Source organism: Apteryx mantelli, chromosome 2 (assembly GCF_036417845.1).
Source record: "Apteryx mantelli isolate bAptMan1 chromosome 2, bAptMan1.hap1, whole genome shotgun sequence".
Taxonomy (NCBI): Eukaryota; Metazoa; Chordata; class Aves; order Apterygiformes; family Apterygidae; genus Apteryx; species Apteryx mantelli.
In genome coordinates this window covers 108,414,153-108,438,648 of record NC_089979.1, presented here as the reverse complement: position 1 = coordinate 108,438,648, position 24,496 = coordinate 108,414,153, and the positions used below count along the sequence as shown (strand labels likewise).

Sequence of the window (24,496 nt, the reverse complement as noted above, 5' to 3'; positions counted from 1 at the left end):
TTGACAAATACAAGCAAACTGTTCCCAGAAAACATAAGACTCAACGTACACATCCTGGAGCTTGGAGTCCTCAGGGACTCCAATAACATTGGAGTTACTGTGCTCAAGTCCTCTGATAACATTTCACTTACTGCCATTCCAAAATTCCACAATGTCAATCCTAATCAACAATACAACTGTATTTCAGTTGTTCAGATGTAAAAAAGCCTAAGGGTAACAATAAACTGCTTCTATTTCCAGAGGCCATAGGCAGAGTATGTGTTGCCAATAAAGAAGGGTAACTGAGATGCATTTTCAGCTGTGTGAGTGTCAGCAATAATGTGAAGGACTTTCTGAGAAGAAATTCTATGGTAGTGGATAGTCTGCAGCTTTCAGGAGAGAAGTACTGCTCAGCTGCTCAACTGATGCTTCTCACCCCATTTTCCAGAAGAGGTATTGTTCTCCAAGAATGTAGAGCTGTTAATACTGCTATAGTAACTCATTCTTCCAAGTGGTTATCAGCGTAGACTTAACTGACATGGATTTTGAATTGCAGCAGAACTGAAAGAGGGTTGTGGCTTCCTTATGTACCTTTCACCTTGTCATTATACTAGGATATCTGATATACATGGACTCCAGTCCACTGTGTAGTTCTTTTCACAGTGTTCATGATTTCCTTGTGTCACCATAAATGTCACCAGAAAAGTTAATCAATTTTAAACCAAAGCTTACCTTCTGCAGCTGAGGATAGATTCTAGTGGAAGTTTCATTAGTGTTACATCATGCTTTTTATGTAGTTCTGTCTTCAAAAGAATGTAGGAATATGTTAGACTGTGTTCTCAGAATCATAGTATGGTGGTGGTTTATCATGGTGCAAAGCGCTTATCTTGTTGAAGAATGTCCCTCTAGAGAAGACTCTAACTAGGATACAAAATTGTTTTGGGGTCTAAGACCTGCATGAGGTGGTAGCTGAAGGCTGCTAAAATGGATCTGCTGATTACCTCTGTGAAACCAAGCTGGAGAGCTTCGATTACAAAACTTTGGGCTATTGCCACAGAGGTTTCATCAATAATCATGTTGAATCAAAATTATTTTTGTGACTTTTGGCACCTTTTCAAAAGTTTCTTTTCAGGCCCCTTAGGAAAATACTTGGTCTTCTCAAGTTCCTGTGTTTGTAGCCTGCTAAGAATATCCAAGGACTTTTTTTCCCAAGGACTTCCAAGGATTTTGATTTGAGTGTGCTCTTTCTAAGCCCCAAGGGGAGCAGACTGACTACTCTGCTCTGGATTTGACTTTCTCCTTGAGTCTACTTTCCTTTTGTCCTATTTCTGCTAGAGGAAAGACAGAATTTAAGGGAGAGGTGGCTTTTTTTACACATCTCAGATTTATGTTTTTTCCATTTCCTTTGGTGTACAGTTTTTACTCTCCCAGTGAGACTTTGATTTCTGAGCCATGAATCACTTTTCGTGTTTTACTGCTATTATCTTTCATCTTCAAAATGGGGAGGAAGGAGCAGCTGCATTTACTGTGGTTCTCTCTAAGCTAAGGTTTCATGTAGTCCAATATCAGCACTGTTGATGTGGAATCTATAGTGACAGAGAAAAACATCTCCTTGACGGATGACAGAAATTCAGAAACTAATCAAAACTCCATTCCTACATCAGTCCATTGATTTTGTCTTTGTGTGTGTGTGTGTGCGTGTGCGCATGTGTGTGTTCCTTAGGGAAATATATCTTGAGTTCTTCTATTCATTGATTTTGACTATGGCTCATCGTTACTGCTTTCATGACTTAATACTTTTTTTCTTTCACTTCTAAATATCGCTCTTGGTGTTACTCTTGTACTTCCTCTTGGAACATTCTAATCGAGCTGGCTTAATAACTCAGACAGTGGTTTGGACATGAGCATTTTTGGTGACTATGGGTATGTGTCAAAACTGCTCTTTAAATATTTCTAAGAAACACAGCTCACAAGCCTATATCCTTGCCGAGGTATGTTTTTGTACTCTGTAAATGAACTACTTCCTATGTATCTCATGTGCAGGCTGGTAACTCAGAATTATTAGTTGTCAGGAAACATAAATTCACTGTTTCCTATGCATGCTTCGTCCATTTTCATTACATTCCAAATTGAGGATGTGTTTTCTAGAACAGCACTGCAGAACTAAACTTAGATTGTTCTGGGGACAGGGAATCCATTCCAGTTAGTTTCAGCTGGGTTTTAGATTGACAAAAAACTCCCATAATAAATTTGATAACCCTTTTTTCAGTAATTCAATATCATTTTTTTATCACTGCATGCTTTATCTGGCAGCAAGTACAGTAAGTCTTTGTCATAGAAAACCTACGAAGCAAATGCTGCTCAAAAGCATAAATTTATAACAGGAGTCTATTTAACATGGATGACCTAATGATGTGTTAAATAAGTTTTCTCTTCATCATCACATTTGTGTTCTTTCAACATCCTGAACTTGTTTTGCCATGGCACTACCTGAAGTTCAGGAAAAATAACACTGCCTTTTTGTGAGCTTGCAGATTTCAGCTGTGTATTTAGATTTATGAACACGGTCAGTTCTCTAATAGGCTATGCAATGTGTGGGCTGATCAGCCAGCAGTGATGTTATTGTTAAATATATCAGTAAGGTATGCTGGGGGTATTCCAGCTGAACAGCAATTTATAGTAGGTAAAGCAGCCCACTGGAATTTCAGTAGCAGGGAATTACTCCTACTGTATCTTAGGCAATGTTCTAGTAAAATTGTGGTTTGCATTATAGGTTACTAAAAGTGAAAACACTATATCAAGTGAAAATTAACATGAATGATTAAAAAAAAAAAAAAAAAGACTGAGGGCTTGCACTTGGCCTCTTAAATGTATAATTAGATGTGAAAATATACGGATTGTTTTTTGAAGCTTTTGAGGCAGTGATTCCACTGGAAACTGGCATGACATGATTACATATCTGAAACTTAGTCCATTCCTGTTTGGGGTGTTAATTCCTTCTTACTTGGTTTAGGAAATTGTAATCAAAATCTGTAGATTTCTCTATGCTTCCCTTTTTTTTGCTTTTATTGCTAGATATATTAAGTATAGAACAATTGCAAAGTCAGAATATCTGTTCTATGATAAGAATTTCAGATTTATTTTTCATGAATTTTTCATGACTTTCCAGAAACTTTGGATCAGCTCTGCACGTAAGAGTTTGTCTTTTTATTTTTCCCCAGTACTTGTAGCTGCAAAAATAATCATAAAAAATCATCTGCTGAAATTCCACAGCCGTTTCCTCAGTACGTATTTGTCTGTTGCACTGGATTGTTCATGCTACAGCTGATACAATTACAAATTATCAAGTGGGATCTGTACAGATTCCTCCAAAGAAAGTCAGAACATTATGCTCAGCAATGTATCTCAGTAATTCTGATGCTGCCAACAAACCAGTAGAAAGAAAAGTTCCCTTTGAATCAGAGCAGCCTGACAACCAAGAAGTAGTATTTCAAATTCATTTGATTTTTCTGTGGATTTTGTTGAAGGTGATAAAATAAGTGACAGCGTAACAGTGTCCGCTCATAATTTTTATAGGGACCATCCAATTCAGTTAATCAAATTGCTGTGGTTATTCTTCATATGAGGTTGCTTCTTTCAGAGTCCCAAGAAGAAAAAGAATGATCCCCTAGAGCATCCTTCTAAAACTTTCTAAGTAAATAAATCCACTCTGTTACAGTAATTTAATATCTGATTTAAATGACTTCATTTCCTATGACTAAGCCTATCTCTTTCTGTTCACATTTAACTCTGTTTTGTACAGGCATAATTTACTTGTATTATGAAATATAACTAGTATTTGTTTTAGTATTTGTGAGGGAAAGTTTTCTACAATGAGCGATGTTGGAATGCCATCCTGGAATGACTTTATATTCCTAAGAAAACTATGCCTTTTCTTACCTCCCAATAAAGGGCAGGACATGGCCAGATGTCTCACACAATTATTGGCCATTTCTGGCTGCATGAATAAAACTTTGCCCGCCCTGAAAATAGGAGCTGCAAAACCTCCAGTGTGTGTCTAAATATGGGGCATTCCTCTTTCACACTGAACTCTATGCACATAAAATTTAACGAGGACATAGGAAAGGCTTCCTGTGGCTTCTCATGGCTTCTGTTATAGGTGTTATTATATCCTTCCTAGGCAGCAAAGTGCTCCAAATCCTGGAGTTTTGGCTGCTAGTTCTGTTGTCTTTTTTCATTTGCAGCAAATGATGGAAAGTGCTATAATTACATTCAAAAGGGATTCTCTGCTGTCAGAAATCTGAAACCTTTGAGTTTCAACTATAATTTACTGTTATATAAGATTTCAACAAGATAAACTCTACTGTATATGATCCATGGTGGACAGTACCAGAAAAAAGATGAGACCTGTATGTCTTTGGATTTCCAGATAAGCTTGGAATTGTGCTGAGGTTTAGTTTATTTGCTTGTTTGTTTTCTAATATCATTTGAACATGCACAGCTGGAATTATTTTAATTCAAAAAATTTTTTTCTTTCTTTGTGATTCAGTTCTTCATAATCTGAGTTAATCATTTTAGACGCTTTGCTTGTGTTACTTTGTGCTCTTTTAACTGTAGGTAGTTTGGCCTGGAAAATTGGGAAGAAATAGTCTGTAGAGCACTGTGAGGTTCACTGAGAACTTTAAGAACCTCTTTCTACATATCCCCGTGAGTGTAAGGTCCTTTTTATATAATCTCTAAAACCCAACAAGGAATTGCTAAATTTTCTGTGTTCATGCACAGATTATAAACTGTCAGCCTTTCTGCTGTAAACCAGTGTTTTCTGAGGTTTATAACTTGGCCATGAAATTCTCTTTCAGCAGAAACTTTGCATGCAAGTCCTCAGTGTACTCATGGAAAAAAGACTTGTGACATGACCCAGTTGTAACATAAATCACATTGACTCACAGGCCATGTGTGAATATTCTCTAGCCATATCCTGCTCAGTGTAAGGGTTTATTCTGTTCACTTTTTGAAATGGTTCCACAAGGTTCGAGAAGAAATTAAGATTTTTTTTAATAGAAAAAAGGTAACTATCTTCCAGATGAGTCCAGATGAGCATTATCCATCCCACAGAGCAGAAACAGATATGGATCACATAGAAGGATGTGTCTTTTTCTGTGTGACTGAAGCAGCAGGAACTTGCAAATAGTGCAAGAGAGAAAAGGTAAAGTAAAATTAAAATTATAAATTGGGCATATTGGGAAAACCACTGCCCCATACAGGTTGTACAAAAAACAAGTCAGTAGTTCAAGGGAAACAAAAAGAAAAAACCTTTATGTGGGACTGATCTTGTTAGAACATACAGAGGAGATACTTTTTTTAACAGCAAGCACTGAATCTTGTTATAGTTTAACCAACCCTGTTTTCTTCTATCCTGTTCAGGCTGGATAGAATATATATGCTTTCCTCCCAATTTCTTTTTCTGTACACTCTTCACTTTCTGTTAGAATGTAAGCCACATCTGTTTTACACATGTATTGAATACTGGTAGGAGGAATAACACAGTTTCACCATTTACATCGCCCTACTTATTACTCATACAGATTCTTCATCGAATTTAAATCAGACAGTGGCAGAGACGCTTTATCTGGTTTAAGCTAGAAATGAACCTGTCTGCTATTAATTAATTCTCACCTGCATTCAGTTCTACCTAAATGTATATGTTGATGTACTTATATATGCATGTGTGTATACAGGAGGAAGTTTGTTTGAACTTCAGAGTCCTAATAATTTTTATGCATGCTCTCTTTGTGTATTTACTGAAGTAATAAAAACATATGGCAATCAATGCCCATCATCAATTCTCACACCGATAGTAAAATAAAAAAACTGAAACTTCGTAGAGAATTTATGAGCCTTATGGCTCATATATAGGTATAGAATTCAATATACAGAATTCATATAGAATTCAAAAGCAATTAAGAGCTAATTTTATTCAAATTCCCCTCATCATTGTGATTATATTACAGGTTAATTTTACCTTCTTTAATGCAAAAAAGAAGTATGTGAAGCATTTCACGTGAAGTCTTGTCTCTAAATTCTTAGGGAATTTAAGTAAAGACTTGTTATTCTGATAGATGATATAGAGTAGCTATTCATATTAAACTCAAATCCTGTTAAAGTTGTGCTTTAGTTATAATTTCAAACATTTTACTATCTATGTGATTATAATGCAAATTAATATCTTACCACTTACCTATAGCAAAGAAAAGAAATTGTACTGGGTACAAAATCTAAGAATGAGAAGATGAAACAGTACCCACAGTGCACAGCGATGTGATGAGAAGGAGAATGCCAGTAAAGCAATAAGAGACTAAAAGGGAATCTGCAACTAAACTGGTGAATGAGAACTGGCTGGAATCTTGTCCATTGCTTGGGGAGTCACCTCTAAATTTCACCCAGTAAGTCTGAATAATCCCAAAAATGAGGTCTAAAATAGAGGAAATCATCTATATTCATTTTTTAGGTAGAACTCTTCTCATTTTAATACTTTTGGCCTGTGTATTCCTGCAGCACTGACTGATATTTAAAGAGCAGAAAGAGTAGAAAAAGGCAAAAAATGATTGAAGGTGAAGTAGAGTGAGGGCAGGCTCTGTCATCACTATGCATGAGTTATGCAAATTCAATCTCATTTAGACATAGATAAGTGAGTGGCAGCAGAGCTGAGGAAATCCCGTTATAAAGGAGCTCATCTAAGCTCGCAGCACCCCACACCTGGCACACCACACACAGTGACTCAGTCACCCTAAGAAATGCCCGGCCACCAAAATGGAGAAACTAATAAAGAAGAAGAAAAGAGGTTAAGGACCCTTGATGTTCATTAAACTTGCACGTATGATCTCTGTACTAGGGAACCAAGTTAGCTCTAATTATGTCTGAATAAAAGCAACTTTAAAATACCTAAACTTTTTCTGTCCAATGACTGGATAAAACAGAAAGTCAGCTATGTATTCCATAACTGCAGCTGCACTTTTTAAAGATTCTCCATCTCACAGGCTCTTCTCCCCATGCTTTAGTTGTAGGGGTGAATTCTGGCAGCTCCTGTTCAAAACACAGCATCATCAAGTCATACTATGCATATATACGCAGTATTTGGGCTATATATTACAGCTTGCCAGAATTTTCTGAGGGTCGTCTCCTGATCATTCTCACCCAAAGGAGTAAGTCATTCTAGATTTTCACACAGCTTTATGACATGGTCCCCAAATGCTTTAGCAGTAGCAGAGGGTTGCAAAGCGGTACATTTTGTGCAGCTGATTAGAAGGAAGCCTGAACTGGGGAAAGAGAATATGACAATAATTTGAGAGAAGTAGATAGAGCTGTATGTAATGTAAAAATTAACCCCCTATTTCTTTCCTCTGTTTCTTTTTTTTAATGCTTTCTTCTGCCTTTGTCTTCTACTGAAAAACTTGGGGAAAAAACATGGAAAAAAAACTTATTTAGAAAACTGTAAGAGAAATATGAAGAATCACGTACTACTTATTCCCTTTTCTGTTGATGATGCCTTGGAGAACCTCCACTATAAAATTTCTGTTTCTAACTATGCTGGCTTCCAGATTCAAGTTGCAACCTGTAAAGTGCCATATAGTCAATATTTAGAGAGCAGGTTTCAGAGGAGAGTTTCCCCTTCATTCCTCCTCTTTTCTGTGCTAAAAACTTGAAAACTGTGTTTTGTGAGTTGCCTACTAAGTTCCTTAAGGCAAAAAGAGAAGAAATTTGGAAACGCTGATAATTTTAGTCAAGATTTTAACTTTGAATCGGTTTAGATAGAAGTAAAAGCAGATGAATGGAAAATCCTTTGCTTTACACAATTATTTTTTTCCTCATTAAATCATTTCAACCTAGTTCTAGCCATTTACTCTTAGGAGCTTACAGTAATCTGTACATGAAAGGTCTTAGCTAAGCTTGCAGAATTACAAAGCTCTGAGCTTTACAATATTAAGCAGCAAATTCTAGCATTTTTTATGTGCTTATCTTTAAACTCACATTTGTGAAGAATCATCCATACATCTGATCTGGACTAATTCAGAGGAGCAAATTCTTTTCATTAGAACAGTTTTCAAGGAAATAGCTGTGAAAAGAGAGGCAACAGTGACTGATTCTTTAAAAATCCTCTTTTCAGCATTTTCTTTTACTACTCAGTTTCAAACATTCACACTGTATCTATATTTTATTACTTAACCTTGGCTTCCTAAACTCCTGGAGATAGAACAATTTTGCTTTATCATTTTAGTTTTGCTTTTGAAAAACAGGGAACTAAAATCACTGAAAGTCAACTATTAAGCCATAGAACACTGTTCATGTGTCTATGTCCAGTTCCCTGATCTACGATTTATTTTAGATTTGCTATGATAAGGTTAATTGTAAAACAATTTATCATTATAAACTGTTATTGTATCTTCATATTTCATATGTAAGGAGAAGAAGATCCAACCCATATTTGGCAAGATACCTTTCAGGAAATTTCAGATGCTTCCAAAAACATGGTAGAGAAGTGATTTTCCCAAGAAATACTTTAAGTTCCCATCCCCAAAAGAGAGAAAAAATGAAACCTTAAAAAATAATTGTCATCACAACATTGAAAAAATATGAAGTTATTTGAAACATTAAGCTTTGATAATAGGAGAATACCTTGGTTATCTAGTCTGGTTCTCAGCAACTGCAGGACATTATTGTGACTTTGACTTTCAACATTTTGCAAAAGACCCTTTTTCTTACTGTTTAACTATATTTCATAAATGAATAGGTTTTGAACTAAAAACAACTTTAAAAAATGTCCAAATCAGAGTAAATTTTTCAAAAAAATCAACTCAGTGTAGTTATATTTCACAAACAGTTTCAACAAATCAGTGTTTTGTAGCAATGACAAAGCTTTTTTAAAAAACACTTAATCTTATATTCATGGAAGGGGCACTCTTTCTTCCTTTTCTTTTAAAGGAAAATAATTCCCTCTTCTGAGATGGAGACTTGTGACCTTTAACTTCTGTAAACTGCAAGTAAACTAAAGCATTTTTGCAGTAGCTTCACTTTGCCTAAATTATAAGGTGGTAAACTTATATTCTACCTATCTGTATTCTGAAGATTATCTCTGTGTATATTACCTTGCTGAGGACTAGCTCTGTTCTCTGTACACATACATTGCTTCTTATCTTTCTCACCATTCAGAACAAGAGAGTAAACTCTTAAAGATCATAAAATGAAATAATTTGCAAGTGCTTCTAAGCTCACCTGGAAGAATATGGCTTAGAATCATAGGCTACTTTAGGTTGGAAGGGACCTCTAGAGGTCATCTAGTCCAACTTCCTCAAAGCAGGACTAGCTTCAAACCTAGATTAGGTTGTATAGGGCCTTTTCTATTCAATTTATAAAAATTCCTAAGGATGTAGTTTCTGCAGCTTCTCTGGTCAACCTGCTACAGTGCTTTAACCAGTGCTTTTCATTGTGAAAATATTTTCTTTATATCCAAGAGGAATTTTCCCTGTTGCAATTTGTGAATGTTCTCTCTCAATCTTTTGCTGTGCAACTCTGGTGAGAGTCTGTATTTATCTTCTTGAGAGCTACCCACAGGGTAGTGGAAGGCAGCAATTGGATCCCCCCGAGCCTTTCTCAGGATGAGCAGACCCAGTTTCCTCAGACTCCCCTCATATGCCTCAGTCCCCTAGTGCTTGTTAAATATATAATACCTTGTGACTCAGGAAAAAGGACTGTGAAAGGATCACATGCTGTTTGGTTTTCGTGTGTTAGGCTTTGTAAGTCAAGCCCTTGTTTTTCCTGGCTTGTAAAAGACAATTGCGAATGGCTGATACTAGTGTTGTCAATGTGTCAGAGAAGAAACCTTTTCATCTTTCAAACATGCAGCAGTCCAACCAACACTAAGGAGCCCTTTTCACGTATGGCAGTTCTCTCTAAGTACTGCCAAGCATCAAGTCTTCTGTTTCTCTGCAAGACCAGAGAGGAGTTAGCAAAGAGGTCAGCTGCAAGTTCATCCAAGCTAATATCCTACCTAGCATTGACACATTTCGTGCTCTCACTAGAGAGAACAGACAGACTTATCTCCCTAGACTACTCGGCAGCAGACAATGCAATTGACTGTGGCACTGCTATTTTATTGGCAAATGTTGTCAGGATCCCAGAAGATGCATTTTAATAGTTCAATTAATTCTTGGATGAACACATCCTGTGAGTAGTGAAGGGAAATATTTCCTTTACCCCATTGTAGAGTATCAAAGAATCTCATCTTTTTTTACCTCCCACATTGTAGCCAGAGGTCATATAGCAAAGATGCAGATACTAAAAAGTGCAAATGGTACTTAAATGTATTAATATTGTGTTCTTCACTGCAAATCTCAAATCACCATACCAAAGTGGCCTCAGGTTTGCACAACTGGTTATAGGCAGAGGACAGATAGATGAAGATAAATATTGTCAAGAGCTTACAGTCACAGTATTGAACTTGAAGCTTCACCCTTAATTGGTAAATTCAGTCTGTATTGTATGACTATTTCAGATTCTTCGGTTACACTGGTATTGCATGTAAATGATTCTGTCTATCATCATTTAGAAGGTGTGTATATATTGATCTTAATTATTCATGCTTTCTCCATCTCTTGTTGGATTACAGCAATGTAGAATTCTTGAGCCTGAATCCTACAACTTAGGCAACTGAAGCTGATATAAAAAGCCTGCAGTAATTTTCCAAAGCAATATGGGTTGGAATGGGACAAAGGGCTGCTCCTTCCACTGTGAACTGGCTTCCCTCAGAAGCAAGTTCCTGGTCTTGGTCCTTGTTTTCAGGATGGCCAAACGTGCAGGATCGAAACTGTCTGGCCACAACCCCCGGATGACTCCGACTGCATGCAGAAGGACAGTGTTTGTCTCTGAGTTTATTGAAATAGAGATCATTGAGATCAGACTGAGGCTGTCTGGGCTGAGCATCCCTAGGAATGAAGCATCTCTAAAAACTTCACTAATCTCTCTTCCATATGCAAAGAGTGCTTTTTGGTCTTTTGTTCTTCAGTCTGAATATATACCACTAAGAAAATGAAAGAATCCACCTCACTTGTCTCTCCCACAGGGAAATGGCTGAGGAAAAAAAGGAGTACCTGACATATGATAGTCAAGTTACTAATGCATTCATGAATACAACATGAGAACCTGAGTAGAATAGTTCTATTAAATTAACAATATATAGGAAATGAGAATTTCCTGAAAGATTTCTTGTGTTTATGAAATAGGAATGTTAGCCTTGTTTTTTACTGTCTAGCACTCTCTAATTTGTCCTGCAGCAATTTACTTTCTTTACAGTACAGCTACCCCATTTGTATATATTTTCTTTGAATAATAAACCCATTCCATATGAGTTCAAATCAAAGATCAAAAAATTCTTAAGAGTCTGGTGAATGTGGCTTTCACGCGGGTCTCTTCTCAACTCAGTATGCCCAAGGAAATGTGCTTCATTGCTGAAAAGAAGTCAGGTAAGGGAGGCTTTTTCCTAAAACAGGATTTTTCTTGAAAATTTCTACAACTTTTCTTTGCTAGATCTGAAAAGACTGTTTAGGAGTATGTAGTGGACACAGTTCTGATACTTGACTCTCCAGAACTTGACTGGAAGGGGCTTAGGTAATAGATATATATTCCAAAGGATCCATAGAACTCGCATGCAAAGTGTCCCCCAGTACCATGGGCCATGAAACGTTTCCTCTTGGCCTATCACAAAGTTGGGAACCATCATAAAATATAAAAATCGAAATCCTAAAAAGTGTGACAAGATGAATGCAGAAGAAAGTGCCTAGGACATCACCATTATCCAAGGTTATTGCTATAACAGGGAATTTATTAAATACAGAAAACACTAAGGTGATCCTTGAGAGGCAAAAACAATCTAATCTGGGGAACAAATTCCCTCCCCATTCCTTATCTTTAATTGTTTTAACTCTGACTAGAAAACACTAGCCAAGCACCTGAGAGACTCTAGCACCATTCAAAGCCCTAGAGCACTGCATTTGTGTCTGTGTCTAGCCATGCCAACCCTATAGTACTTCAGAGGAAGGCAGTATCCACACAGAAATAACCCCAATTCCTTCCTGTTTCTCACTAGTTACCAGTGAGAAGCTTAAAGCCTGGAAGTAATACAATATAAATATATTGTAAACAGTAATCCAATCTCTTTTCAACCCCTCATGGACACCCTAACAAAGAAGATACCTAAGGACATATATCAGGAGCTGCGTTTCCTGTTGCCATCAATTCTCCTAGAATTACTTCTGTAAATTTATCAAAATCCCATCTTAAAACTTTTTGTAAGTTTCCTGTTTGTAGAATTATTTCAGAACTTCACTCCCCAGATGATTAACAAAGAACTTCTAATTTGCAATCAACATGTATTCATGTCCAACCAATATCCTTTTGATCTTGCACCTATATTATCCTTTTGCTTAAATGTTTCTTTCTTCCTAATCACCACCTCCAAAATGTGTTCATGAAGTGTCATGTCTCTTCTCAATGTTTCCTTTTTCTAGACTAACTAGACAAATCTTTTAATTTATTTTTGCAAAATATGTGTTCCTTTCTCTAATTATCCTGCTGGACTTTCCCAGTACCATTCTTACATAGAAATCTGACCACAGTCATCCATTGTATTCAGATCATTCAGACACTAAAGCATAATCATTGTGCTTCTACATGACCAAGGTTAGAATTGACCTAGAGACTGTCTCAAGCATTTTTATTACTTTTTAAATAAGAATAGAGCTACTGCTGGGGATCTAGAGAATCAAGCTAGTAATCTCCACCCACATCCAAAAATAAACAAAGCCCCAAACCCAGAAAGATTCGAAAAAGAAAGGAAATTGCATATGTGATCACTGATTTATAGAACATAACAAGAGAGTCTCCTGCATCCTACAAATCTTTTCTGATGCCGAAAGAGAATGTAACATGTAAGGCTATCATCAGCCCCAATTTGTATCGGCCATTATTCTATGCAACATTATGCATGAAAGGAGAAAAATTACTCCATGATTTACCACACAGTATTTTTTCTCTGGGTTCAACATGCAAAAAAGCAAAATTATTAATAAATAACATCATATGTTTTCAGAGTCCACCTGAAAAATTTATTTTCTGGGCTCCAGGGGTTCTGAACTCTGCTGACTGTATTAAATATGCACTGTAGGAAGAATGATTAGACTAGACCTTTCCCTTGAGATCTTTAGAGGAATGGTGGCTTATGCTGTAGATTTATCTCTCCGCCTCGTTCCTCATCCCCTCTCTCCTAGTTGTACTCACTCTCTTGAAAAGAGTTAGGCAAGTAAACATCATCACTTATCACAGAAAGCAAGCCTGGGGCCCTCCACATCTCTTCCCTTTTATTTACACATGAGGAGTCAGTAGTTCATAGTGACTGAGCTATGATCAAGGAGTTTCCTGAAATTAAATTCATTAGTAAAACAAAAAACATTCCAGACGTGCACAGCACAGCTTGAAGTACTCAGATGAGGAACTAATTAAAGACAGCTAGCTGAGTGGGTAATGAATAAACACACATTTTGGGCAGAAACAGCTAGGACAAATATGCATACTCCTTGCAATATGGGACAGGAAATTAAATTATCACGTATATTGAAATAAAATGAACAGTAAGAGCTCTCCTGCAGCTTTTGGTCACAGTCCTTCCTGGGGGGTGAGACAGCAGGCAGCGGGATCAGCAAGCAGAGCCCCTGCAACTGCGTCTTCTGCAGCTCTTCAGCTTTCAGGCGGTGCCCTGACTCCGTGAGGGACTATTCGGCATCCAGCTCTTGCATAGCCCTTGCATTGCTCTTGCTGTGTAACGGGGCCAAAACCTTCCCAGTCCTCCCTTCATTTTCTGAACATGAGCATAGACCTGCCACAGTTCATTCTTGTAAATGAGAGGCTTTAAATGAAGAAAGTTTTCTTTCTGTACCCCTTTCCCTTACCCACCACCGTGCTGTGCTTCCTCCCAAGTAATATTTTTGTGGACAGAGTCACTGGTATAGAACTGCTAACTAATAAAACATGCAGGAGCAATAGGCCTGCCAGTAAGTGCTCAGTTAGAAATATTATTTTACACTGTTGACCAAATAGGTGATAGGAAATATCTGTCCATTAACATCAAGTAGCACCAGGGGGATTTAACTTCTCAGCTTGAAGAACATCAGATTATTTTTGCAAGGAACAGATGCAAATAGCAGGACTGCTTGTAGCTTTTAAAAGGTTTAATGGTATCTTTTTGTATCAGATTTGTAGACTACTATATGCTGCACACCAGCCAACTGCCCCACTTTCCCGGAGGCTACTTTTTGCACAGCAGGCTGTAAATGAACAGAGAAAACACTGTTCATGGCATGAAGGCAGCCAGAAGAGATAGGAGCTTTGAAAATATAGATAGAGAAGAACTCCCAGGGGAACTCAAATAGCCATTACTAGATGAAAAACACCATTAAGCTCAAGTTAAGATTGCTAATACTTATCACCAAGCTAAAAGTTGAATTCACAGTTTTAAAAATCCCAAGCACTGGGAAGCCTGATGAAATTTATGAGGATGCTTTGGAGAGAACTTAAATGATTGGCTGAAAATAAGATGAGGAAGATTTAGTTCACAAAAGAGTTCTGTTTCTCAGTTACAGCCTTCCCTGCATCCAGAGTCATAAGGTTGCCTCTAATATGCAGCATGAGGGTTTCCCAGTGTAAATATATTCCTGGTTGGACTAGTGCTGAATCCTTAGACATAATTTTACAACGTATCCTAAAGGAGGAGTTGAGCTTTGTTGTTCTGGCCCCCTAGCAGACCCAGAGATAAGAGAGAGTCATGGTTCTTTTGTAGAAAGAATAAGTCACTTCACTCTTTTGCAAGAAACTGTTTATATTGCTATCTGTATTCATGGTGAACAATATCAGAGCCAAGACTCCTTCCACTCTTGCCCACATCCCCCTCCCGTGCCTGCAGCCTGTTTGATACCACCCCAGTGCTGACCCAGGCGCTTCCCAGGCTCAGCACAGCTGTGCTGAAAGGCCAGGGAGTTGATGCCTGCTCACTAATGCTCTGCGTGCCAGAGAAATCATTCTGAGAATCAAATCTAGTGAATTGTGCCTTACTTCAAGTGTAATCTGATTTTACTTCATTGGAATTATTAATGGCATGGGATGCTATTCGGTACGATAATGATTCATACCATCCTAGCCTTACTAACTATTTCCATTACATTGAGCCATATAGCAGGACATGAGGGTGGCTCGTATAGAAAAAAAATCAGCTTACATACTCTTGATTTTCATGGGCCAGGTCAGGGAGCAGGAGAGTGAGTTATATTTTTTAGTCTACCTAACTCTATTTCTGTACTCCGAAGTACTTAGAATTTTACCTTTACTTGGAGTGTTAAGTCCCCTGCAAAAGCTTTAAGAGTTGGGCAGGCAGAGAGTCTGGTCAGTAGGACAACTATAACAATAGAATTCTTAAATGCTGTAACTTTTTAACAGTGGGTTGTTTTTTCCTCAGTATGGTCCATTTTTACAGAACAGTAAAGCAGTAGTGTCCCTGAAGGGTCCCTGACCTCTGGAAAGAAACTGATATTAATACACAGCTGAAAATAGATTCAGGGTGGAAGCTGCTTCCCGTGCTTCAGTAGCAGGGTTCATATAATTGTGCTAGAGCTTGTCTGGTTTTAGCTTCTCCTAAGACTCACCTATAAGAAGGACATACGTTTTCAACTGGAGAGACAAAGTATAGCCATAGCATTTCCTCATCAAATCTACTCTCAGTTCATAAGGCTTCAGAGGCAAGCCATGGAGACGGCTCTGCTTTGCGTAGAACTTTTGGAAACACTTTTTTCAATTGCTGATGTTTTTAATATATTTCAAATACAACTTTAAACTGAAGCTAGTTGGGATTCAAATGTCAAGAGGAAATGGAAATCACTCAGTTCCAAGCTGCTGTTTTTCTTTTGTTTAGGACTGGTGAATACGTGAAAAAAATTCATTGGCAGTCTTTTAGATTACAAGAGTGTAAATTGTCAATTTTTATTTTAATAGAGAAATAATTTAACTGTTAAAAAAATACTGTTTCTACTGTGAAAGTGTTTCCAGGGTAGTATATGAACTTAATCACATATTGTGCAAAGTATAGATTAATATGTATTTTTATTTTTTCATGCACAAAAGCTCCCTGAAACATAACAAAAGCTGCCAGAATTGCCAAGTTCAATATGAATTATAAAATGGAAGCATAAGTCATGTTCTCCATAATGCAGTATATGAGATTTCTAGACTGTTAGCAAAATAATAGCCATAGTTTTGTACTTTTAAGCTGTGGTTTTCATTTCAAAGCACTCCAAAGCTATTTTTTAAATACAAACAAGTTTAATTGCTGCTGATGTACAATGCTGTATGATACAGAATTCAACAGCATATGGAGAACTTTAAGTCAGATGAGCCACATGGAGGTACTGGGGAAACTTAGGAAGATAGGTTATAACTGCATGCACTAGAATTTTGCTACAGATGAACACTATACTTTCTGAAAGTATCTTTTGATTTATAATGACCCTTAGCAGAGATAACCGCAATAAAAATATTTCCTCGGACAACATGCAGTAGACATTGGAGCTCCTTCCCACAGGACACATGGGGCGCTGAAAGCTTACACGGTTCACAAAAGGAGCAACTAATTTGCAGAAGAAAACCATACCCAGGGTTATTAAACATAGTGACTCTGCTTCTGGCTCACAAAGCGCTTGAGCTACAGGTCTCTGAGAGTTCAGAAAATATTCACAGGGAGTATTAGTATCTGCTTGTTCTGGCCTTGTGCTCTTCCCTAGGCACCCACCACTAGCCAGGGCAGAAGCAAGAGGCGAAGCTGGCTGGACCTTTTCTCTGACATGATGCAGCCATTCTTACCTTCTTAATTTTTATATGTAAAATCTAACAGGAGAGGTCATCTTAAATTGAGTACCTCAGAGGTAATGATATTGGAACTACTACAGCAGGGTATTTAATGGCTATTTTTAACATTAAGCAAAGACTTAAATGCTATTGTCTAAAGTAGAACGTAACGATTTAGTGAACTGATAGTATTAATATTATTCTAATTATTTCTTTGTAAAGTACTAGCACTTTTTTAATAATAAAAATGTAGTTCTTGCCCTGTGTGCCTATAACTTTTCTTTGGCTCATTTAGTCATATTTTTAATGGACTTAAAAGTAGAATCTTTGCAGACCAGCAATATCTTTCTATTTAGCTCCAAAGGAAATAATGAATTTATTTCTTATTAATTCTGTGACATGAGCTAGGTCTCGGTGCTCACTGTTATTTTAGTTTGGAAAAAGAAAACAACTTAGTTGACCTATATTTCAGTTTCTAGTGACCCATCAGAAATATATTTCTTTCTTTGTGCAATAGCTTTAAATGAGCAATTTAATTAGTAATCTCACTATGAATATTTGATCCCAATTAAGCACCAGGCTAACTTTCTCTGCTGCTCCTGCTGACAATGCTATTTTTCTTTGTTTAATTCAAACACAGTGACAGATAACTGCATTACTCCTAAACAAGGAAAAGCACCGTTTTTCTTAATTTAGTTTAAAAGATTGATAGTTTTAAATGATATGCCATATTTGTAAAGATAATCTGGTAATACATAACAACATTTAACTATTCACTTTCTGTAAGTAGAAATGAATAACATTTAAGGAAATCAGCATATTTAAAACATACATCCCTTGTGTTTACTCCACCTTAAAGCAGCTGGCATAATTGAAGAGAGACCTTTATTCTTAAACAGCCCAGAACAGTTGCTGTGATGCTCCTTCTACTGCATAACTGAGGAATTCTAGGATTTTATCTTTTTCTAAGAATGAAGCAAGGGTCATTACTAAATACCCAGTGAAATCTGTTGGTTGCATCTGATAATGACCACAAAACCTGTGACACTAGAACAACTTTTCTAAAGCTAAGAATAATAATTGGGATTCAAATTTGCAAATAGTAGTGTTCCCTACAGGTTTTCTTTGGACGATTCCTAAACATTAGTGTCCCCTAAGAGAATGTAGTGCTTGTGTCCCAGTTCATTTTACCCTAAGCAAAATGAATAGAGTCAAATTATGGTGCCTAATATATAGACTATATATATCATCTATTATGAATATGTTGCACAAAAAATTGTAATTGAATGTGGGATTGTATAGCTTTTACTCTCCTCATTGTGTCCTCTTTGCAACTGTGATGTGCAAAGAAGGCCAGATCTATTTAGTATCTGTTTCGGTTGAAGACATAATGTATTCATATAATAGTAGACTTTCACATTCAGTGGTTTGTGTCGATTCTTCCATGATAGCAAGCAATATCATGTCATAACCTGTGTATAGATTGAATTTGCAACTGAAACACAGAGGATCAGTTCCATTGGCCCCTGTGATATTTTGGAGAGCAAAAGTTTGCATGTTCAGGACTCAGCCATTTCAAAGTGAGAACCCCAACATGTACTGCCTGCATCATTGTAGAATCTCTGTTACATACCATCGTTCTTGCAAAAGTGTCGTGGAATCAGCTGTCCATTTAAGAAAAGCATATTACTCTCAGGTGGGTGAAACAAGGTGTACTTTGGGGGACTTCAGCCACATAACCTGTGTGGTGTTGTCTGCTTACACAGTCAGTGAGTAAAGTTTATGCATCTCCGGTGATAATAGTTTAGTTTAAGAATTCTTCTCCTTTGTAGTATAATGATGTTGAGGGGGTTTTTTTCCTCTTTTCTTTCTGTTTTTAAGAGCTTTCTTCCTAAATAATTAGGAGATACTTGCACAATAGAGGAAAATGAAATGGCCACCAACAACACAGAATACATATCCTGGCTACAAGAATTAAGGGTGGATAATAGGAGCAGTGTAAGAATAAATATTGTATTTTGAGAAATTATAAGTACACTGTCCAATTCTAGTTTTCTTGTGTTAGTACTGATGTCTGATGATTTGGGAATTGTTTTCTGGAATCTCTAGTAAAGGTCATGGGATTCCTCAGGGCTCAAGGGTTGCCTGTCTGCAGCACCCTACAACTGTTAATTCTTTCTGGTGCTGCCCCTGCACTTCCTCACCAAGGCCTTTGGGATTAAGCATTGACATTAGCACTTGAATGGGTTGAATCAAAACTTCCCAAATACCGAGCACTAGGTAATTTCACCTCATTTTGCTCATGTTAATAACAAAGTAGGCTTAGTCAGATAATGAAATTTAAAATTGGAACTTGGAATACAATTTTAATCTTAATAGATCAAAACACAGTTTATGAAGCTGCTATTATTAAAGCTGTTAACATGCTTAAGTGTTATTGCTTTTGTGCATATGCGTAATTACCATCCTCAACAGTAAACAATTTGATATTGTTGTCATCATAATTTAAATACCTGCATTGCAAAGAATGACCAGACACTCTGATTTATGGAAATTTATCATCCCCCATAATGAGAGAAAAGAGTAGTACTCCTCATCAAGGGCTTTGGGGAAAACACAGTTTGGGAAGTTAGAGCAAGATGTTTATGTGAGTTTATGAATATCAAATATGATTGGGAACCCATCTACTATGTTGCAAACAACTTCACAGGAAGAGTGTGTTATACTTCCTCCAGCTTCAAACATGGAGAGGAGAAGTAGATTATCATTTGTGCCATCCAGAGAAAGTGAGCCTTATAATTTCTTTGAGCATCTCCACTGTTCGCTTCTGCTCATATCACCAGACTATAGCTTCCTTCTGGGTTTGAGAGAGGAACAAAAAAGCAAGGGAATCCTGACTCATCATCTGGTCTGGGGAGAGTATCTACAGATTGTCACATACCCAAGTGGAGAGTATAAAATAAAAGCCTTCATCTTTTCCCAAGAAACATTACATCCTAAGAATATCTCCCTCACCTCTACATAATTCTATAAACAGAATTAGGAAACTGTATTCCCTAAAAAGGTAAGATAATGAGTTCAGGCCCTAGTACAGTAACAAAAAAAAAAAAACTTTCCCTTCCCCACCTTCTCCCTGAAGGAGGATCACAATCACAAACTTGTATAAATTGTGTGTGTTGTGGAATTATTTTGAGTAAGCAATATTTTATATATTTTTAGTGACCAGTTTGTCATGGCTATTTTATAGTCAAGAAATACCCAATAATTTTGACTAGACACAAAGGTCAAAGACTCCTGAGGAAACTCTTGGAAAGATACTGTTGGTCTATTTATGTTTCAAAATAAAAAATCAGTTGCTATTCAGGAAGAGAGGATAGAGTATAGAAATAGTCTAAGTAACCCTGTGAGATTATATTCCTGAGGTTTAAATATCTGATTCCCCCAAAATGTAACACTAAGTTGAATTCCCATGCTTCGGAAAAATAGTGAATGTAAAGTACTTCTCATTTGGTGATTTTTTTTTTTTTTTTTTTGGGGGGGGGGGTGGTCTTTAAAAGTTCTTATTTCCAAATTCTTATCTTTAACTTCTTTGAAACTGTAATGGCTAAAAATTTCTTCCAATTACATGATGCCCAGAAATGAGACTTCAAAGAACCTAAATATACTCCCTGATACTCCCTGAATATCATGAGACTTGGTAACACTGGATGTATCTGTTCAGCCCTTCCAAGCTTGCTAACCTCCAATTTGGTCAGTGGGAAAAGATGCAGTCTCTGAATACTGGTGGTCCAGAGAAGACTAAGTTGTGGCATGATACTGACTCTCCTCTTCATTTCAGAAATTACTTGCTACTGGGCTAAAAATGTCCTAAATATTTACCTAATCAAATATTTTTCTTGTTGGTAATTGCTGACAGCTGCCACATGGTCACAGATGGGAGAACATGTGGATGTAGCTATCACAGGAGATGTGATACCTGCAAATAATCAGAGGAAGGAGGATACTCATTAGCAAGGCTTTCTCTGAGGAAGTTGTCTTTCCTGTGAAAAGCTTAAGAATCCCTGACTTAATTTACTTAAGAGAAAGGTAGGTGATAAAAGAGGGACAAAAAGACATTATTTTTAATTCAGCTCTGACCTGAAAAACCTCAGCCTTTTAACGCTCAGCTGTAACAGTGCCACACAATAATTAAGTTAGGAATTGAAGGGAGGAAAACTAAAATAGGAAGAACAGAGGTTCCTCATTTAAGCATTTTACTTAAATGTGAGAACTAACATCCTTCCTTTAAAAAAAAAAACACTGTAAAAGTTTTAGAAGCTAGTTCATCAAAGCAGTAAACTATGTGCTTTGGCCCATCCTTATCTGGAATTAATTAGGCTTAATTACAGGCTTACATGACGATCATTTTTTCTGAAGCCTTGATAATTGCAGTGGACAAAGGCCTTCATTTTAAATCGTATTTAAAAGGCAACAACTCCAGCATTACCTTCTAATATTGCCCTAAAGCATTTGTTCACAGCAGATGTGACTCACAGTGCCACACACTAAATATCAAATCCACAGCTTTAGCAGCAAACATTTCTGGGAAAAGCTCCCCCTCCCAAATCCTGAGCCAGCCTTCCTTTGCTCAGCTCTGGCAAGATCACAGCATCAGACCACATCACTGCAGAAGTGTTTGGCTATTTTAATGTGGCTCTGATTTACAAGATATAGCATATCATTTAGTTCTGTATGGAACTCAAAGCTCTTTTGGCAAGACATTAGGGTGATATATTTTAACAGATAGAGCTTTTCTGCTTATTCTAGAAGACATTTAAAATTGTTTAAGTATTATACTATAAATTCATTTTCTAGTTAGGTTTTACAGTTAACTGATTTGGAATAAATAAACATTATATAGGCCCACAAACTGATGGTCATTCAGCATATTCAGAATCCAGTACATTTAATTTTATAGGCAATTTTTTTGCCCTCTAGCAAAACTGAAGAGGTTTGGGCTGAGAAGGAGGGTAACAAGGGAAGACAGACTGTTCTTCTGGCTTGTGAAGCAACATATTGGCCTACTACTATCCACAAAACCTTACCGACATATATTGTGCAGAGGTAGGTGCGATCAGTGACACTGTATAATCAGAGCTGCTGCCATCAGCTCTGCCTCTGAAATGTTCTTGGATAGAAATGTGGATGTATTCGAGGGCAGACCTGCACTGCTGGCATGCCTTCCTCTCTGTGCCTGCCCTCTCTGACCACCTTGAAAATTCCTCACTTTCAGAGCGTTTTAGGATTCTCTCTTCCATGGGGAGAGCTCAACTGGTTTGCCTTAGATATCAGCTTTGTTTGCTCCTGACGTATTTGAACACAAATAGCCTCCTAAAACTCTACAGTATAGGCAATACACTTTCCTTTTTCACCATGTTCATTGCATGTCTTTTGCATTTTAGGGATCCGCCATCTTCATCTTCTTCCTTTCCTTTCCATTGCTGACAGTAGCAGTTTTCCTTTCTAAATCACAGTAGCATGAGTAATGCAGGCCCACTTAGGAACCAAAGCGTGTGTGTCCTGGCAAAGCACTAAGAATGGTAACAATTGCAAACAAGTAAAGTATAGTGTCCACTAAATTAGTGAAAAGCTCTTTTGTTTTTTTGTTTTTTTTCATGACAGTGACAATGAAAGTGTAAGTGGAAAACAGTAGGAAGGTACAGGTATAAGTATGTGCTGAATTTCTACAGTCTTTCTTATTCCTGTTGATGCAAAGAAAGATAGACACTTCTTCATTTCTTATATTTTGGTTTGACCTGGTTGTCTGGGAAAGAAATATGTATTTTTCTTTTACTCTTATATAGCAGAATACATCTGATATGGAAATTTTTGAGAAAATAAACTCCATACTGCCATTTTATAAAGTCATTTTTGGGGAAAATACTTTGAATCTTTAGTCAAACAATAATCATATGGACCAAGTCCATATCATATCCTAATGTAACTTGTAGGTCATATACCCTGCAGCACTTGCAGGAAGTGTCTTCTACCCAGAACTATTATTTTGTTAAGTTTCCTGGTATGGGGAGCTAGAGCTTTTTCCTCAGAACAAGATCTTTCATTTTGGGCGGTGCTTTGAGGGAAAGTCCATAGGACAGAGATGTTAGAAGGACGATCTTAGGAGGTCTGTATTGCTTCCCTGCTGCTCTCTCTGAAGCCTGCAAATGAGCCTGGCAGGAGAGAAATTGAAAGAGATTTAACTGGGGCTGTGGAATAGCTTCATAGGGAGATGTGAGCAGCAGTCCCTGGAACGGCTTTAATTTATGATACTGAGTACACAAGCCCTTCCAGCAGTCCAATGTTCAGGAGACACAAGAGGATATACAGACCCATTTGCCTTCTTTTTCCTGCTCATCACAGGGCACCTCTCAGAAAGAGAATAAATTTACTTGTTCTTTGCTGAAATAATGCAAAAAATACCTCTTCCTTGAAATTTGCAATGTGATCGCAAATATGAATAAGTAATATTAACCAAGCAATCTAGGACATTGCTTTTATAGGCTGAGTCTGCTAATGCAATGCCTAGGCGTAGTTCATCACTTGTTGCATTACATTTGTATTCATTAAAAAGTTTCAGCTTTTTATCACATACTTGTTTGAAAGGATTTGGGCAGTACAAAGGGATTTAAACATCCTTTTCGGCAGTAGATAGGAAATGTTAATTTAGTGGATTCCACAGCCTTTGTGAGTTTTCTTTTTCAGTTATTCTAGGCTGGTAACAGTGAAATCTGAGCAAAGCAACCATGTGGGCAGTTTCCAAATTTGTGCCAATATATATTTAATGCCAGTTATAAATTTAGCCTAAGTAACTGGAATAGCAGCCCTAATAAAGACATTCTAATTACTCTTTATTGCATTAAACAGCATATTAGTTATAGATTTGGGGTTTTTTTAATGCTATATTTGCTGGTGACAGTTTCACAACAGTAAGTATAAATGTGCCTTATTACAGCTCCAATGTGAAGGAAGATTTAAATTCCATTTAGATAGCCACGAGCTTTAGGAAAAGCTGTGAAAAGTTCACATAGGGCAAACAGCTGATATTATATTACAATATACTGTATACAGTTGCCTAATAAAAGTCTGCCTGCTACAGTTGCTTCTATGTATATATTCCATAAATTCTTCTAATCTTTCTATCAGATTAGTATATTGCAATATTGTAACTCCAGTTATTTAAAATAAATCATGAGTGGCATACATATCATGAGGGAGTTTTTTTAAGATATATTCCTTTAATTGCCTTCTAGTGTCTGAGTACGAATGCCATGTTTTCAAAAATTTTCCAATGCACTCATTAAAGCTAGGCCCATTTTCTATTTTCTTCTTTTTTGTTGTTTTTGAAGGAAGCTAAAATTCCTACATATTTTTGTATCACCAGAAGCTGAATCTTTTATACAAAAGATCTCAGAAGGTCCCAAGAGCTGGAAACAGTGAAAGTTTATTCTTTCTCCACAAGGAAACTAAAACCGATGGTCACAATTAGTGGAAGTCTCATTCAAACAAGGCAGAAATAATCCTACATTTGTCAGAAGCTCCA

General features: G+C 37.0%; 1 protein-coding gene across 1 annotated transcript in view; it reads left to right on the top strand.

Annotated features, from left to right (window-relative positions):
- Positions 1-24,496, top strand: part of CNTNAP2 (contactin associated protein 2) — a 1,164,397-nt gene that overhangs the window by 984,835 nt on the left and 155,066 nt on the right. The window lies entirely within an intron of this gene.